The 18,347-nt window shown below is 44.4% G+C and overlaps 1 long non-coding RNA gene across 2 annotated transcripts in view; it reads right to left on the reverse strand.

Annotated features, from left to right (window-relative positions):
• LOC149127055 (uncharacterized) overlaps nt 1-3,333 on the reverse strand; it is a 50,673-nt gene extending 47,340 nt beyond the window's left edge. The window contains exons 1-2 of one of the 2 annotated variants that reach the window (XR_016232525.1): nt 3,193-3,333; nt 2,896-3,085 (exon numbers count right to left, since the gene is read on the reverse strand). This is a non-coding gene — a long non-coding RNA (uncharacterized LOC149127055). The remainder of the gene's footprint in view (nt 1-2,895; nt 3,086-3,192) is intronic. The other variant, XR_016232526.1, reaches the window with a different exon arrangement.
• Nucleotides 3,334-18,347: the final 15,014 nt, after the last annotated feature.

The following is an 18,347-nucleotide window of genomic DNA, read 5'->3' on the forward strand; positions in this document are numbered from 1 at the left end:
GCTGTTTGATTTTTTGAAACATCTCATTCCCCCAATTGCACCAAATAACTGAAGCATTTATTCTATATAAATCAATTCATGAGAACATCTGGCAGATTTTATTGCTATAGCAAAGTTTGGATTACTGAATCAAGTTGGAAAATTCATCAAGTTATCTACATCAGGCAGGTAATTCACATATTAGAATTGCAAGTTGTTATTCAGTATAGAATAGTGTAAAATACTTTCAGCTTAAAGAAAAATGCCTTGGAAACAAGTTATCCTGCTAGTATACCATGAGTTGGATTCCAATTGGATAATATTTAGGCCACAAAAGATATGCCTCATGTTTTTGTATTTTACTTCCGAATGGAACTATGAGCAAAACTAAATAGAAATCTAAACTTTTTCGAATCTCAAAGGTATTCTGCTTTTTGTGCTGCTTTCTGCTTTCTTCTGCCACTTATCAGTTAAAGAAGATTGACTGCTTCCCCAGTCTTGGCTTTTAATCTGGTTTACATGTACTCAGAAACAAATAAAAGAACACAAAGGAATTTTCCAATAAAACATGACTAATGAATTAGAAAGTGCTATTCAGTGCCTTGTGAACATTTCAAAATATTGTGAGCCCTTTTTCCTCATTAAGGTATTCCCCAAACAAAACCAAAAGAGAGAGAATTTCATTGCAGAAGCATGAAAAATGATAACTAATAAGAACAATTATCATCATTTTCCTTAGCACACAGCAACTATGAATGACACATGTAAATAGCTCCGATATATTCATTTAATATTACTGATAATGAACATGAACACTAAATTAGAATTGCCTTTATCAGCCAGAGTTGTAAAGCACTGCACCCGCCTGGAGATGACGAGAGGAGCTGATACCTGGGTGAGGACTCTGCCCAGCCTGCTGATAATGAAAGAGGGTGTAGACTTCTAATTCCAAAAATTAATGAAGTGTTTTAAAGCACGAAGCTTCATCAAAATTCACGTAATTAATTAGTAAACACATACTGCATGTTTCCTGAATCCTTTTTATTCTCTGCAGAAGCTAAGTATCTTTCCTCATTTGCATCCACTGCATATAGAATTGCCCCAATTTTGAAATTTGAGCAAAGTCCTACAAAACGCATTGGGAGGGACCAGCAAGTAAAGCCGACACCTGCAGTGCCGGTATCTCATATGGGCACCGGTTCAAGTCCCAGTTGCTCCACTTCAGATCCAGCTCCCTGCTATGGCCTGGGAAAGCAGAAGACGGCCCAAGTCCTTGGGCCCCTGCATCCACGTGGGAGACCCGGAAGAAGCTCCTGGCTCCTGACTTCGAATGGGTGCAGCTCTGGACGTTGCGGCTATCTGGGGAGTGACCCAGTGGAAGACCTCTCTCTCTTTCTCTCTCTCTCTCCCTGCCTCTCCTTCTCTGTGTAACTCTGACTTTCAAATAAATAAATAAATCTTTTTTTTTCAAATACACTTCTTTGTCTTTCTCTCAAATACCATGAGAAAAATAAAATGAGATTATGTAGCATGGGCAAAGGTGTTAAAAAGCAGGCTATCCTGCAACTCTCTTATACTCATTGGAGTTCAGAGCAGTTCAGCAATGAAGCAAAATGGGGCTGAAACTGACCAGCTTTATGATGTACCTGAAAGATGCAAATGTTATTTGAAACAGCCTAAACTGACCAGATTGTCAACGCTTGGGTAATACTAAAACGTCTGGCTGTAGTATGTGCTCAGTGTTGAAGAAAGCAAATTCAGTGTGGGAAAATAATTTTTTAAGTGAATCCAGAATGAAGAGACGAAACTGAGTGTTGGAAACTATTTCTTTGGGGTAAAACAATGTTTTGCAAGTCTGAAATTTTAATGTATCAAACATTAAAATACTTATTTCCTTCCTCTGACATTGCCTAAATTCAAGCTGTCGTTACCTCGCTTGTCAGTGACTAAAGCCGTCATAATGGGCTTTCTGTCCTGTTTTCTCTCCTCCCCTCACCTACTTCCTATCCTGTAAAACTTTTTCCATGCCTCCCCAGCCCTGCCCCCATCCCTCTGGATAGAATCAAAGCACTTTAGACGTTTTGTGGTGCAGCCACAGCCAATGCTCCTAGCATCCTTCATCTCCATGACTCAACTTCCAGCATTTGGTACTCCAGCGACTTTTCACTTTCTGTTCAGTTTGTTCTGCATGTCCTGCTGTTGCCCCAGGACCTTTGTACATGCTGTAGCTCCCATAGGAAAGCTTTGCTCTCTCCCCACTCTTGCCCCTCCCTCCTTTCATCTGCCTTAACCCCACTTGCCTTTAAGGTTTTAGCTGAGATGCGTTCTATTCCATGAGCCTTCCTTAGTTCCCCTCCACCTCTCTCAAGACTAGATGAATATTATACCACTTGGTGCTTTTGTTTAGTTGGTGATTCATAATTTGGCTTATCTGGTATTACTTCTTAATAAATTCTTTGAGCCTCAACACCTAACATAATGCCTGGTATATAGCAGGCATTCAATAAAATATTCTGTAAACAAATTAGGAAAACCTTCAAATACCGAGGAATTTCTTTGATCTAGCTGACATAACGATTTATATTACAAATGATCATATGGTGGAAAGCAGAGTTTACCAGAAGTGGAGTGAATCATCACCCTGGCTCTGTCATTAGCTCGGAAATTTCTCTGGTCTTCCTTTCTATCTGTAAAGTAGGTGTGCTTCTTGTCCCTACCTAGCTCACAACAGCATTCAAAGGTCTCAAGTGAGTGAAAGTGCTTTGGAAAACGGAAAACAGAATGTCTCCCTGGTCAAGATCTAATGCCTAACTTGCCATTTTGACTTTCTCCTGTTTTTTCTCAAAAGCCCCTAGTATTCCCACACTCAGAGCCCCCACCTGCCCACCCACCGGCTCGTTCTCGTCCCACTTTCACCTTCATTTGTGCTTTCCAAACATTGATGCTCCAGCTCGCGACCATTTTCGTGTTTCCCTTTCAGCTCTCCCACATGGCAGTGTCTCCGGGGGCGTTTGTCCTCCCCCAGTCTTGGATCCTGCACTCTGGATGAGGCACGCACACGTCGCTCTCCTGAGTCTCCCTAGGCCAATGGGCACCTTGCATCCTCCTGGCCAACGGACATGGTTGGTGGGTCTCCCCAAGGCACCAGTGAGCCAGTGCAACCCCAGGGAACCCCAGGGCTTCTGTGGAGGATACGAAGGTGGCCGCGCTTACCTACCGGGCCAAGCAGGCAGCAAACTGCCCCGGTAGTCATCTACAGGGATGCTGCAGCAGCTAGTAAGGTCTTCTCCGGTGAAACCAACACCACAGAGAGCAAACGGAGACTTGAAAACATCTCATCCTCAGGCAGGCGTCAGCTGCTGACTCATGCCTCACCAACTTTAGCACTGCCACCGTTAACCAACAGCCAGCCTGAGGCAGTTTTCTATCTTGACGCTGAATGTGACAGCTGAGTTTCTCCTCTAGAAAAAGGTTTTTCAAGTGATTTTCTCCCTTATAGAAATGTTTGAGGAAGAATTAAAATTTAAATCCATATTCAATTAATGCTTATAGAGAAATGAGGTCAAGGAATAAAAACAGAGGTGAGATCTTTTTACGTCAAGGGTTTTGTTAATTCAAAGTTTTACTGTATTGTAAGCAAAACTGTCATTGATTGGACCAGTCACCTTCTATCTCAGCTGCAGGTCTCCAATGCTAGGAAAATATGAAGGTAATGCATAGGAAAATAGATTATTTTTGAACAAACTCAGTATCCAGTGGGGGCAGGCACCTAAAGTCTATGTGATCTAAGAAAAGCAACTTTAAGAAGTATTTTATTGTTAAAATTCAAGCCCGATTTTTCGATTTAAATCTTTCAAAAATGTTTTTGGCTTTACGGTTTTGGTAAGATCCAAGTTAACTCAAGCTTGTCAGAATTGCTTTCTTCAGGAGTAAGCAGTTAGATCAGGAAATAAACCACAAAAATTCCTTAATTGCTAGTCATCTAAGTAAGGTCTTATACTTTGGCTGAAAAAAAATACACCAAAGGAAAGAAATACCTAGCAGTCTTCTGAGTATTTTTTTTTTCCATACAAGTTAAGAAAAACATCATAGCCAGTAAGTAAATGGGTCAAAAGAATAGTGGAGGGAATAGCTCTTCAAATCTTCCTTTCTAGGTAGAATTAGCCATGTAAGCTTTGTCCACATTAGTACTAAGCTAGCAAGGCTGGAGAGTGACTTCACTCATATCACTTTGCCTGTGTGTTTATTTAATATTAATCCCATGTGTTTTAAGAATTGGTCTGAACCAAACTATATTGGAAGTGACTCCAAAAAGGCTAAGAAATTACCCAGGAGCATCTTGAACTATTTATTATGGTAATTTATTTAATATTTGTCTAATTAAGATCTGGAGCAAATTCTTACTTCCCATTTATAGAATCTCAACAAAGGGCCAGCTTTTGGCCCTGCAGGTAAGTCGCTGGGTGGTACGCCTGCATCCCATGTCGGAATGTCTGGTTTGAGTCCCAGCTCCTATGCTTCTGATCCAGCTAATGCATGTTCTAGGAGGCTGCAGATAGCAGCTCCAGCACCTGGGTCCCTGCCATCCACGTGGAGTCTCAGATGGAGTTCCAGGCCCGTGGCTTCTGCCTGGCCACGCCCTGGATGCTGAGTACGTAAGGAGAGTGACCAGTAGATGCAAGATTTTTCTCTGTCTCTCTGCCTTTCCAATAAAATGAAAATTAATTTTTAAAAGGATTCATTTATTTTTTTGAAAGTCTAGTTACACAGAGAGAGAAGGAGAGCCAGAGAGAAAGAGAAGTCTTCCATCTGCTGGTTCACTCCCCAATTGGCTGCAACGGCCAGAGCTGTGCTGATCTGAAGCCTGGAGCCAGGAGCTTCTTCTAGGTTTCCCATGCAGGTGCATGGACCCAAGGACTTGGGCCATCTTCTACTGCTTTCCCAGGCCAGAGCAGAGCTGGATCAGAAGTGGAGCAGCCGGGACTTGAACCAGTACCCATATGGGATGCTGGCACTGCAGGTGGCAGCTTTACCCACTACGCCACAGTTGCTGACCCCAGAAAAATAATTTTTTAAAGAGTCTCAATGTAACATTATAATAGTTGACCTGGGCCCATGTGTGCTTTTGGTTTGGACAGTTTGTCTATAAGCTCTGTTCCTAAGCAGGATAAATCATCTACAGAAGCTCAGATAAGTAGTTTGTGTTTAATGACCTCATGGTTCAGACACAATTGATTATCAGCAGTATCAATTAGCAAATAGAGATTTACATAACAGTAATAAAGCTACTATTATTTGTTACTTCTTATGTGCCATGAACTATGCTAGGAAGGCAAATACACCTATAATACCTTCCACTTCTCTCAACCACTCTACAAGCTAAGTTTTATAAAACAAGTTTACTGAAAAAATTGAGGGTTAAAGAAGTTAAAGAACTGTTCAAAGGAGTAGGATTGAAATTGAAATATTCTTACTAAAAATAGTGTTTAGTAGAAATAAAATAGCTATCCTTTCTGATAAAGCCACTTTTCAGAATTTAACTCGCAGGGCCAGCACTGTGGCACAGCAGATTGCGCCACCACCTGAGACACCAGGATCCCATGTGGGCACCAGTTTGTGAGTGCTGGCAGTTCTACTTCTGATCCAGCTCCCTGCTAATGCCTGAGAAAGCAGCAGATGATGGCCCCTGCCACTCACTTGGAAGACCCTGATGGAATCCAGCATTCCTGGCTTTCATCTGGCCCAGCCTCATCTGTTGCAGGCATGGGCATTTGGGGAGTCAACCAGCAGATGGACAATCTCCCTCTCTCTCTCTTCTCTCTCCATATATTGCTCTCTGTCTCTCCATAACTTTGCCTTTCAGATAAATAAATAATTTTTTAAAAAAAAATCAAATTTAGCTTACTTTTGATCTGTTAGGGCTTGTTTTTCTGCCTTCCTTTTAAACTGTGTATAATCCTTTACATTTATTTATTTATTTATTTATTTATTTTTGACAGGCAGAGTTAGACAGTGAGAGAGAGAGACAGAGAGAAAGGTCTTCCTTCCGTTGGTTCACTCCCCAAATGGCCACTACGGCTGGCACATTGCATCGATCCGAAGCCAGGAGCCAGGTGCTTCTTCCTGGTCTCCCATGTGGGTGCAGGGCCCAAGGACTTGGGCCATCCTCTGCTGCCTTCCCGGGCCACAGCAGAGAGCTGGACTCAAAGAGGAGCAACTGGGACAGAACCGGTGCCCCAACCAGGACTAGAACCCGGAGTACTTGCGCCACAGGCAGAGGATTGGCCTAGTGAGCTGTGGCACCGGCCAATCCTGTACATTTAGATGCATGAAAATATTAGTCCAGTAATTGAACATTAGTGTAGTTTTTAAATTAGCATAGAATTTCAAGTATGACTCTCATGGAATTAATGATGAACCTGGGACTTTCTTTAAATCTTCCTGGATAAGATCTGCTCATTGAATACATGATAGTCCGTGAGGCACAGAGGAGATCACCACTCTTGCCCTTGCTAGACACAGGGCTCCTGAGCCACAAAGGTGAAGTTTGAGTGGTTCGTGAAGGTCATGAGGATTCCTGGGTCTGTGCAGCTGCCCCCTGAAATGGAGCATGCCAGCTGACCCCAGGTCTTCCAAGCCAGCAGTTGGTGACGGAGTGCAGGGCCGGTTTCTATGGCTGTGCTGCATTAATTCTGCGGGATGTGCATAATCATCCTGCAGGGAGTGTGTCTGAGTGTTCTGTAGTATTAGAGGCTGTCAAGGCCTTGACTTTCCTCCCCTCTGCAGGTCTGCTGGGTTCACTCCACCAGCAGTGGGAGGAGGCTCCCGAAGCCCTTATTTTAAGGCATTATCTTCGCCATCTGGGTACTAACTGCTCTAGTGGCAGTAGGAATGCGCTGGGATGCTTTGGAAGGGTTAGGATGTCAAGCTCTTTCAGCTGCTTTTCCATTTCCTTCTCAGGGTCAGAGAATTGCCCTGCTGGGTGACCACAGCTACTCTCACATGGGGGTCATTAACAGACAAATGTCCATGAGCTCCGGAAGTCCTCCTCTGAGGCTGAGAAAAATCCTTTCCTTTAAGTTTCTTCACTTCTTTCCTATGCTGGGCACAACTTTCACTGCAGACACTTAAGTATCACTCCTAACACAGATAGCTTCCTGTCTGATTCCGGATATCTCCCAGGCACGATCAGATCTATTTCAACGCCCATCCTCCAGGGTCCTTTGTGTCAGAGCTCCAGCATATTAAATGAAATATGTCTTGGGAAGAAAAGCCGTTGTATAAGCAGATATCAAGCATTCTGCTAAAAGGCAGGCCCAGAGAGGAGTTTATTTTCTGAAACTTGACAATCAAGTTAGTGGGAAAGTTGAAAACTCCAAGCCCTCTGCTGTTGTGTTCTTTATTCTGTTTCAGTATTGCAGTGTCAGAAGCATGAGTGATCTCAGCAGTCCTGCCATGCTCAGTTTGGACAACAGCCCCATAGGGGGCCCCCAGGAAGGTGGGGCCAGAAGGGAGGGTGACCCAGGCCTTAACAGGGCCCTCCACCCATTTGCTTTTATTTCATTTCTATTTGGGGATTCTACAGTGGATTTATTGGCTTGAGGGTCTTTTACGGCCTAAGAAAAAGACTTAGAATTAAAATTTTGATTTTCACTGGTAATCTTTGTGACTTGGGCCCAGCAAGGACAGGTGACTTGCCTCATGGCTTTTTTTTCTCCAGTACATGCCGGGAGTTCCTGCCACCCCAACAACGTGACCAGCCAGCTCTGCTCATCTGTTGCCTTCCTGTGGATCTCAGGTTCAAGCTGCTTTAGCTCATGGAAATCACAGCCTATGACTGATGTTTTGATATGCAGTATAAATACCCTAAAAGATTCTAAAGACAGTCCCCTCATATTTTGGAGGCTCCTCCAATGTGTTTGCAGTATTAAAATCAATTAAAGGCAAAATGCTCCCAAACATTGAAGTTCCTTCTAATATATTTTGACTGAGTAATGTCCATTAAGTCATACAAACTTACTGGCAAGGACAAGTGGGCCTGTCCTGGCTTTTTGCACAAAAAGTGGATCACAGTGATAAGATTACAACAGAACCTTTGGATAAATCGCTGCAGAGGCTCTCATATCTCAAACCATTTCAATGAAACAAACCCTTCAAGGAGCATAGTCCTTGACAAACTGAACTGCCTATACTTTTATCCCCAAATTGTCACACCAACCCACACAGACCCTTTGCTGCACTCAGAACAGCCTTCTGATCCCCTCTGAGGCTTCAAGGCTCCAGGTCCTTCTGTCCCATCGGTCTGCAAAGGTTGGCTGCCCCTCCCCCTCAGCCTGGGAGGCGTGTCTTCCCGGTCTCACACTCCACATCACTTAACACGTGCCACATTTTAATAGTAGTACAAATACCAGCTACCAATATGCATTTAGCACCTCCTATGTGACAGAGATAGCAACTCTTCAAAGTAGGCATTATCTGTATTTTATAGAGGAGGTAATAAAGCTTAACAAAAATAAGAAATTTACTCAATGTCAGACAGGCAGTGACAGACATATGTTATACATTGTTGCGCCTCCCCTGAGTTATAAACTACCTGAAAATGTGATCAGTTTCTTATTTGTCTCCTATGCTTTCTTGCACAACCACAAACAGAATGAAACCTCAACAAAGAAATGGTCACTGCCACAGTCACGAGTACCAACTTCTGCAAATGCAAAATCCCTCGGCCCTGGAAACCACTGACTACACACACAGACACAGTCACACTCAGCATTTGGCTCTTTCTGCCGTGTCGGCAGCAGCCTGGTGGTTCTAATAGCTGATGGATTAGTGTTGATCTACACTGATTGCTCACACCTGCAATTCAAACTAACCCCTGTTCCGCTTTGTGCAATCAGCCATGCCCAGGTAAGACCATCAGCTTCCCAAATGACAGGCAGAGACCCACCTGACAGGTCTGACCAGACACCTGTGAGATCTGCCAAGTGGGAAGGAAGGGGGAAGGGGAGGGTGGACTTACAAAATGAAGGCACTAAATGTAAACGATAAAAGAATGAGTGCTTCGTCTATTTCTCAGAAAGATTAGAAACTTTGTAGGTGACAGACATCAAAGGTCTCCAACTAATGAGCACAGAGCAGTAAACTGACAATGGAATTTTTACAGGCACTGGGATCTGAAGTTCGTGTCTCTCTGTATGAGAAGCTTTAGTCGGAGGAGTTAGATAGACCTCAGATTATCGAAATGACTCAACATAATCATTCTTTGATTTCCAATACCACCTTCTACCAGTAAGCTCTAGATACACTTGCTGACATTGTCCTGATAATCCTCATGAGAACCCCTTCTAGAAATAGAGGATCTGGATGGTAAAAACACAGTCGCCGGAGAGCTATGACAAGCAGCTGAGAGCATCTGGAGCAGGATCAGAAAAATACATTATTGTTCATGATGAAAAAGGCCTCATTTTATGTCAATTATGTTTTCCACCCAAAATTTCCCCTAAGCCTGTTTTCAATATGCAATAACTATGGAAAATGTATGATATATGCTTTTGTTTTCATGCCCCTGTGAAGGGACTGCAAAAATGTCATGGAAAATGCAGATTACCTCTGAATTCCATTTTTCCACAAATTTGAACAGTATAAAGACTTTTTATTTACATATTTAAAGGGTCGAGTGACAGAAAGCGGAGAGATAGAGAAATATCTTCCATTCGCTGGTTCACTTTCCAAATGCCTTCAACAGCAGGGATGGGGCTAGACCAAAGCCAGATGGCTCAGAACTCCAACTGAGTCTTCCACAGGGTGACAAGGACTCAAGTACTGGAGACAGCGTCTGCTGCCTCCCACACTAGCAGGAAGCTAAACTGGAAGCAAAGTGGCCAGGATTCAAACCAGGCACTCCAACATGGGATGTGTGCATCGCAAGCAGTGACCTTGTGGCCGCTGGGCCATTATGCCTACCCCTTCTGCAAGCATTTTGAAGCCTCCTCATAGTCACAGAAGTAAAAGTCCCACCTCCTTTTATCACATTCTCCTTGTCCTCAGCATAGTGCCTTCTCAAGGGAATAGCTGTTAAATCCCGAGTTACTGGACTAGTTCCAGTTACAACCATAAATAATTGGATTTACGTATGCTTCCTTCTTCAGGAAAATAAAAATGCCTCCAACTTTTGTAAGTGTCAGATTTTAGTAGTAGAAGTTGACTGAATTTGTTCAAGCCTTATAACTAACACTTCTCAATGAACAAATAAAAAAATGGAAAGGTAAAGTTAAAGACCTTTATTTTTCAACTACAGCTAAATACAGAAGATATTGGTCACAGTATCTGCCATTTTAAGTTGCTGTTTTTCCTGCTGCTGTTGTTGCTGTTTAATAAAATACTGAAGCAGAGTGGACATGTGTTATAGAGATTAAGTTGCCGTTTGGAATACCTGCATCCCATATGGGAGTCACAGCTGCTCCACTTCTGATTCACCTTTCTGCAAGTGCACACCATGAGAGGCGCTTCCTGCCACTCACATGGCAGACCTGGATTCTATCTTCGGCCTGACCCATCCCCTGATTATTGGGAGAAATTTGGGGAGTAAACCAAATAATGGAAGACTTTTTTCTGTGTGTAAAAAATGTATATGTTTTTTGGCCTTGTCTAAAAATGATCAGAGTTGGTGAACTCAGGGGGCTTCCATAGCCTTGGCAGCTCATGACAAGAGCCTAGCGTGATTACTGATGCCATAAACAAGAGTGTCAATTTGTTAAGTCAACAACAGGAGTCACTGTGCACTTACTCCTCATGTAGGATCTTTGTCCTTAGTGTGCTGTACATTGAGATTTAATGCTATAACTAGTACTCAAACAGTATTTTTCACTTTAGGTTTCTGTGTGGGAGCAAACTGTTGAAATCTTTACTTAGTGTATGCTAAACTGATCTTCTGTATATAAAGAGAATTGAAAATGAATCTTGATATGAATGCAAGGGGAGAGGGAGTGGATAAGGGGAGGGTTGCGGGTTGGAGGGACGTTTTGGGGGGGAAGCCACTGTAATCCATATTCTGTACTTTGGAAATTTATATTCATTAAATAAAAGTTAAAAAAATGTACATGTTTTTGTGTCTTACTTTCAAACAAATAAATAATAAAGCATTGAATCATATGGTTCTAAATTTTTTCTTTTATATGAACATAAAGATTGTACATGTTTAAGAGGTACAATGTGATGTTTTGGTATATGCATACACTGTGTAATGTTTGGCTGCTCCACTTCCGATCCAGGTCTCTGCTGTGGCCTGGGAAATCAGTGGAAGATGGCCCAAGTCCTTGGGCCCCTGCACTTGCGTGGGAGACCCGGAAGAAGCTCCTGGCTCCTGGCTTCGGATCAGCCCAGCTCCGGCCGTTGCGGCCATCTGGGGAGTGAACCCCATTTATCAGTTTCTTACAGTGAAAACATTCAAAATTCTCTTTTTTTAAAAAATAAAGATATGTAGTACATGATCTTTATCTATAGCCATCTTACTGTGAAATAGAATACCAGAACTTCTTTCTCCTAAATACTAACTATAACTTAGTACCCATCAATCAACCTTTCCCCAACCTTCGCTCTACCACTCCCCTCAGAAGTTTTTGTTTTAAGGTTTTGTGTGCATGGAGCTTATGAGGTTCACAAGCCTATAAACACAAAGGCTCTGCCTTGCTCTTTAAAAAGGTTGGTGATAATTTGCCACAGTTCTCCTGGAAGTCACTTTTACTCCCGTGGAAACCATTCCCTGGGTCTTCGTTTAAGGCAGAATGATGCAACCAGTGACTCGGATCTTTCCAAGGCCTTCCTCTGTTTCTCTCTGCAGAGCAGTTATATGTCCTGTCTTGTGATATTTTTAAAGTGTTATTATTACATTAGCCCGAGAGTCAAAGTTTGGCTCAGGGGAATATATTTGAACTCCAGTGGTTTCAAGTTCCAGTGGGAACGCCAAGGCTTGGCTCTAGCTAACACTCCCTCTGGCCAAGCCTGAGCCCATCCGGATGATGCGTAACAACTTCACCTGCTTGGCAGTGGAGGTTTTGTCTCAACCTGAGAAAGTGAAATCTAGGGGCTTTAACCATGATAAGTCACACCAGACAACCTGGTTTGACAAAACCCTGGCAATTGCATCTCCCTTGACTACTCCTGATTTCTATAAAGCAGAGGAAGTGATGAGGCTCAGGAATCCAAAACCCTACCTGGCAACATACAACTAGAGAAGTCACTGGGAATACAGCTACGTCACCTTCCAGTATTTTCCTTCCCCTGAGTCATTTCAAGAAAAAGCAACTGAGTGTTACCAACAATCACATTTTTTGTTAAGATGTGTTTTATTTATTTGAAAGGCAGAGAGAGAGAAAGAGAGAGAGAGGTCTTCTTTCCACTGATTCACTGATTCACAACATCCAGGCCTGGACCAGACCAAATCCAGGAGCCAAGAACTCCATCCTGGTATTCCACATGGGTTGCAGGGGCCCAGCCACTTGGGCCATCATCTGCTGCCTTCCCAAACACATTAGCAAGGAACTGGTTTGGAAGTGGGGCAGCTGGGCTTTGAACCAGCATTCTGATATGGGATGCCTGTGTCGTAAGTGGTGGCTCAACCTACTGCACCACAATGCAGCCCCAGTTGCTTACATCTTTAGAACCCATGTGTTAGACACCCTAAGATACCTTTCACATAACCTCTTTTAATTTCAAGAAGATGACATGCTATTAAGATCATGGGCTCTTAAACAAGATTGCTTGAGTTCAAATTCTGCCTCTATCATTTCTTAGCTGCTTCATTTAATGAACTCTTTTTTTTTTTTTTTTTTTGACAGGCAGAGTGGACAGTGAGAGAGAGAGAGACAGAGAGAAAGGTCTTCCTTTTTCCGTTGGTTCACCCCTCAATGGCTGCTGCGGCCAGCGTACCGCGCTAATCCGTAGCCAGGAGCCAGGTGCTTCTCCTGGTCTCCCTTGCAGGTGCAGGGCCCAAGCACTTGGGCCATCCTCCACTGCACTCCCAGGGCACAGCAGAGAGCTGGCCTGGAAGAGGAGCAACCAGGAAGAATCCGGCACCCTGACCGGGACTAGAACCCCGGGTGCGGGCGCCGCAGGTGGAGGATTAGCCTAGTGAGCCACAGCGCTGGCCTCAATGAACTCTTCATAACAAACTTCCTCATGAGGTTTCCATGAGAATTTAGTATTATAAAGCTTATAACATGCTTAGCAGAGTGCCTGACTGGCACACGGAGAGTGTTCAATATAAGATAGGTATTATTGTCACAACAATCCTGTGAGGTGGGCGACATTAGCATCATTTCATAGATGCAAAGACTGGTGGGCTAATCTGAGTTCTCAAAATCTGGTCCCAGAGAACTTGTTAAAAATGCAGGTTGTTGAATTCTACTCAAGATTTTCTAAATCAGAAATGTTGAGGGCAGGGTCCCCCAGTCTCTGTGTGTGTGTGTGTGTGTATGTGTGTGTGTGTGGAGGAGGGGAAGTTCTAATGCATGCTAAAGTTGGAGAACAACTGGCAAATCAACATGGTCAAAGTTGTACCATTTTTAAGTAATAAAACCATGATTCAGTCTGATTCAAAGGCCTGGAATCTTTCCACTGTATGTGTTAAAAATACCATCCCAGGAAGGTCTCTGTGCTTGCCCACCTGGTTCTGAGCACACATAACTGAGGGAAATGGCCTCCTTCCTTCCCTCTCCCAATATGGCTTCTTTTTCACCAGAGCTGCAAGCCCAGCCATGAGAATCTTATTTTATCCTTTCCCCAAACCCAGAGTTGTCATACAGCAGGAAAATTGTGAGAGTGGAGAGAGCCGGATGAAATACTGCACTATGACCAGAAAAACTCATGCTGGTTGGTGAAATTTTTATCCATCTTGAATGTGATCAAAATAAAATTCAAAGAAGCAAGTGGTATGTAATTTTTCCTCTCTCCTCTCAAAATGAGGAGGACATGAGATTGCACATTTTCAAGGCTGTCTAGGTCTCCCCCGCAACTCTGCTAGCACAGGTGACAGTATAGGCAGAGATAAAGGCCCTGCCAAAGCCAAGACCCACCAACAATTGTTGACAGGTGCTTTCAATCCACATGGGCCATCTCTATCCTGAAGTCAGAAACTCAGACCAAACAGTGTGTTTTCAAGAAGCCTGCATGTGGGTAAATAGAAACAGCAATTGGCTCCAACTTTGTGTTCTGCCCTCATGGTGGGGGACATTTGATCCTCAAAGCATCATTGGAAATGGTGTCCTCACTAACACACACACAATACCTTCTCTGGATACCACTGTACCTTGTTGGTTTGACATGCTGTAAGAGCTGGATTTGCTCTTTTCACAGCTGTCTGACAGATGCAGCTGCCTCTCCTCATTGGATCCTTTTTTTTTTAAGGCTTTTTTTTTTTTTTAATTTGACAGGTAGAGTTATAGACAGTGAGAGAGAGAGACAGAGAGAAAAGTCCTCCCTCCGTTGGTTCACCCCCCAAATGGCGCTATGACCGGAGCTACACCAATCTGAACCAGGAGCCAGGTGCTCCCTCCTGGTCTCCCACGCAGGCTTAGGCACCCAAGCACTCGGACCATCCTCCACTGCCCTTCTGGGCCACAGCAGAGAGCTGGACTGGAAGAGGAGCAACTGGGGCCAGAACCCAGCGCCCATATGAGATGCTGGCACCGCAGGCGGAGGACTAACCAAGTGAGCCACAGTGCCGGCCCCTGGATCCTAATTCCAGTGTTCAGGAGACTCTGGAGAACAGCTCAGTAACTAAAGCTTACCAGAAAAAAAATCCCATGAACAACTAGAGCTTGATTGCAAATTTCAGGATGAAATTAAAGGGTCCAACAAGGCCATTTTATATTTGAGCTCAAAGTTTCCACTACTATCTCCATTTTCCCATAGCTCATGATCTTTCCAAGTTACCATTTTACTTGTCCCTATACTCATAGATTCGATCATACCTCAAAATACAAAATGAAGTGCTGAGTGTGACGCAGATTATAATCCATGGTCCAATTAGTGGTACAGATACCAAGCTCCACGGCCAAGGCTCCTTCACATAGCACAGGGCCATTTCTTCACCTTTTCCTCTCACTGACTTCCTTCTGCTTCCTCTATGGCCAGATAGCGGTCTAGCAATCAAGTTTAATCCTCTGCCAGGGTGTTTAAAGAAGAACTATTTATGAGGTGAAAGATCCTTATAAAGAAATCGGCCGGAGTCGGCGCTGTGGCGCAGCAAGTTAAAGACCTGGCATGGGGCGCGGCATCCTATATGGGCGCCAGTTCTAGTCCTGGCTGCTCTACTTCCGATCCAACTCTCTTCTATGGCCTGGGAAAGCGGTGGAAGATGGCCCAAGTCCTTGAGCCCCTGCACTCATGTGGGAGACCTGGAAGAGGCTCCAGGCTGTTGGCTTTGGATCAGCACAGCTCTGGCCATTTCGGCCACCTGGGGAATGAACCAGCAGATGGAAGACCTCTCTCTCTGTCTCTACCTCTCTCTGTAACTCTTTCAAATAAATAAAATAAAAATCTAAAAAAAGAAAAAAGAAATCCGCAGAGGGGCTGGCAACGTGATATAGAGGGTTAAGCCGCTGCCTGTGATGCCAGCATCCCATATTGACACATGTTTGAGCCCCAGCTGCTTCACTATCAATCCATCTCCCTGCCTGGGAAAACATCAAGGATGGTCCAAGTGTTTGGGCCTCTGCACTGACGTGGGAGACCTGGAAGAAGCTCCTGGCTCCTGGCTTCTGGCTTCAGTCTGACTCAGCCCCAGCCATTGTAGCCATTTGGTTAGTGAGCCAGTTGATGGAAGTTCCTCTCTCTCTCTCTCTCTCTCTCTCTCTCTCTCTCTCTCCATGTAACTCTTTCAAATAAATAATCTTTAAAAAAATTAGCCAAATGCACAGGGTGCTCCGGAACAGCCAACACCATACTGAGTGTATTTTCTGGACTTGGACTCCACATAGGAGCAAACAGTGAAGGACAGACTCCATTGCAGGGCACAGCGCGTACCTCCATGCTTGTCTCTGTATATAGCTGTCGAGAGTAATGGTGTCATTTTAAAAAATATATTTTATATTTGGAAGACACACACACATAAATACACACACACACACACACACGGAGGTATCTTTCATCTGCTGCTTCAATCCCCAATGTCCATAATAGCTGGGGCTGGGCCAAGCCAAAACCAGGAGCCCAGACTCATTCCAGGTCTCCCATGTGAATGGCACAGACTCCAGTACTTAATCCATCATTTGCTGCCTCCCAGGGTGAACATTAGCAGGAAGCTGGATGAGAAACAGAGCCAGGATTTGAACCCAGAGACTCTGATACAAAATGTGGGCATCTCAAGGGGAGTATTCTAACCACTGCACCAACCTCTTGGCCTGGTGTTATTATTATTATTATTTTTTGACAGTCAGAGTGGACAGTGAAAGAGATAGAGAGAAAGGTCTTCTTTTTCCGTTGGTTCACCCCCCCAATGGCCGCTGCGGCCGGTGCGCTGCAGCCGGTGTGCTGCAGCTGGCGCACCGCGCTGATCCGAAGCCAGGAGCCAGGTGCTTCTCCTGGTCTCCCATGCGGGTGCAGGGCCCAAGCACTTGGGCCATCCTCCACTGCCTTCCCGGGCCACAGCAGAGAGCTGGCCTGGAAGAGGGGCAACCGGGACAGAATCCAGCGCCCTGACCAGGACTAGAAGAACCCAGGGTGCCGGCACCGCAGGCGGAGGATTAGCCTAGTGAGCCGCGGCGCCGGCCTGGTGTTATTTTTAATTCCGTTTCTCAGTGGTGCTGAAATTTCTGTGAACAACCCTTGGTTTGACATACAGCAGGTGTTGCTGGTGGGCAGATGCAGTAGGCATGCTGAGTAGGGGTATGGTGTGTACACTGTGGGGTGAAGGATACAGAGAAAGTGCCTGCCTTCCTTGGAGGAGGCATCCTTCCCATCCTGAAGCTTGACGATAGACACCAAGCTGAACTAACGATTTGCTCCCCTGGGAACTAGGCAGACTTGCTGTGACTTCATAGCCACAGATCAAACTCGGGAATCAAATGTACTGAATCCTTGCTCTGGGGTAGGCATGAGGGGAAGAGAGTGTGTGTGGTTCTCTCGCCAGATGCCAAACGTCAATGAGAATATCTCCTCTGCTAACCCATCTGAGGACTGAAGCCAGAGGACTAGGACTTCTGTTTTAGTGGCTTCATGTTACCGGTATCAACTATGTGTAAGACCTACAGATAATAAATTAAGGGCCTTTCGGTAATATTTCAGTAAAATAAAACTCTGCCTCTAAAGCTACCATGTGAGCTGCAAGAAATGCCATAATTAACTGCCATTTAGTCACCAACAAGTCAGGCAAAACTTCCTAGCGATCTCTTTCCAAGGCCATAATCTTAGAGGCAGTGACTGGCCCCCTCAAAGAGCTACGGCAGACACCTTATTCCCGGAGTCCATGTGGCTTCCCAATTAATGTAGGCAGAGAATTTCACCCTCTGTGCCTCCTCTCCCACTTGGCACACACAACCTTTTTTCTTTTGTTACCAAAGAATTCCTGAATAGAAACATCTATTCTGTGACATCAGAAAATTCAGATGTGCTGTGCTGTCCCTGCCTCAGAGTGACTGTCCTCAGATTTGGGGTGTCCTACTTCCTGTTTGGTTGTTTGAGACTTGACCTTCCTTCGAAGCTGATTAATCTCAGGGTACCTGGAGTGAAGGCCATGAGGCCATGTGATATTAAAGCACCAAGAAAACTTCAATAAGTGGTTTAATGTGTTTGGAGTAGCCAAAATTAGGACACCTTCCATTCTCCTCTGATTTGACAACCTATTTCTCTGCTACAACTTATAGCTCTTCCACCTCTCACAACTAGAGTTAATCTGCCCTCTGAGAGAAGTCGGAAGTGAAGGAGCTGAGGTAAAGCTGTGGATGAAGAGAGATCCAAGGGAGTAAAAGGGCAAGGGTAGAGGGCCATCACGACCGCTTCCACAACCCAGGTGTGGCTGGATGACAGCAGCCGAGCACTGGCAGCTGAAGGCCGAGGACATGTGCAGCCGGTCTCTCAGCAGCCATGGTGGAGAGACTCAGAGTAAACCTCTAGGGTGGAGGATGAGAGCTGAACAAGAGGCTGTGATGATCAGTAAGCTCCCCCACCCAGAGCTAGCCAATGTTCTACAACCTCTCCAGTGCTTTGAAAAACATGCACCCCCTGTATCTGCCTCTTCCTATATAAAACAAAATAGTTTTAGATTATGCCATTTAAAGAATAATTATTTTTGAAAGTCTGTGTTCATTAAAGCACACACACAAGTGTTGTCTATACCATTGATATGTCCTTTGACACTGTGCTGTCAGCAT

This window comes from Oryctolagus cuniculus, chromosome 4, assembly GCF_051225735.1.
Source record: "Oryctolagus cuniculus isolate XC-2025 breed Fujian yellow rabbit chromosome 4, ASM5122573v1, whole genome shotgun sequence".
NCBI classification, from domain to species: domain Eukaryota; kingdom Metazoa; phylum Chordata; class Mammalia; order Lagomorpha; family Leporidae; genus Oryctolagus; species Oryctolagus cuniculus.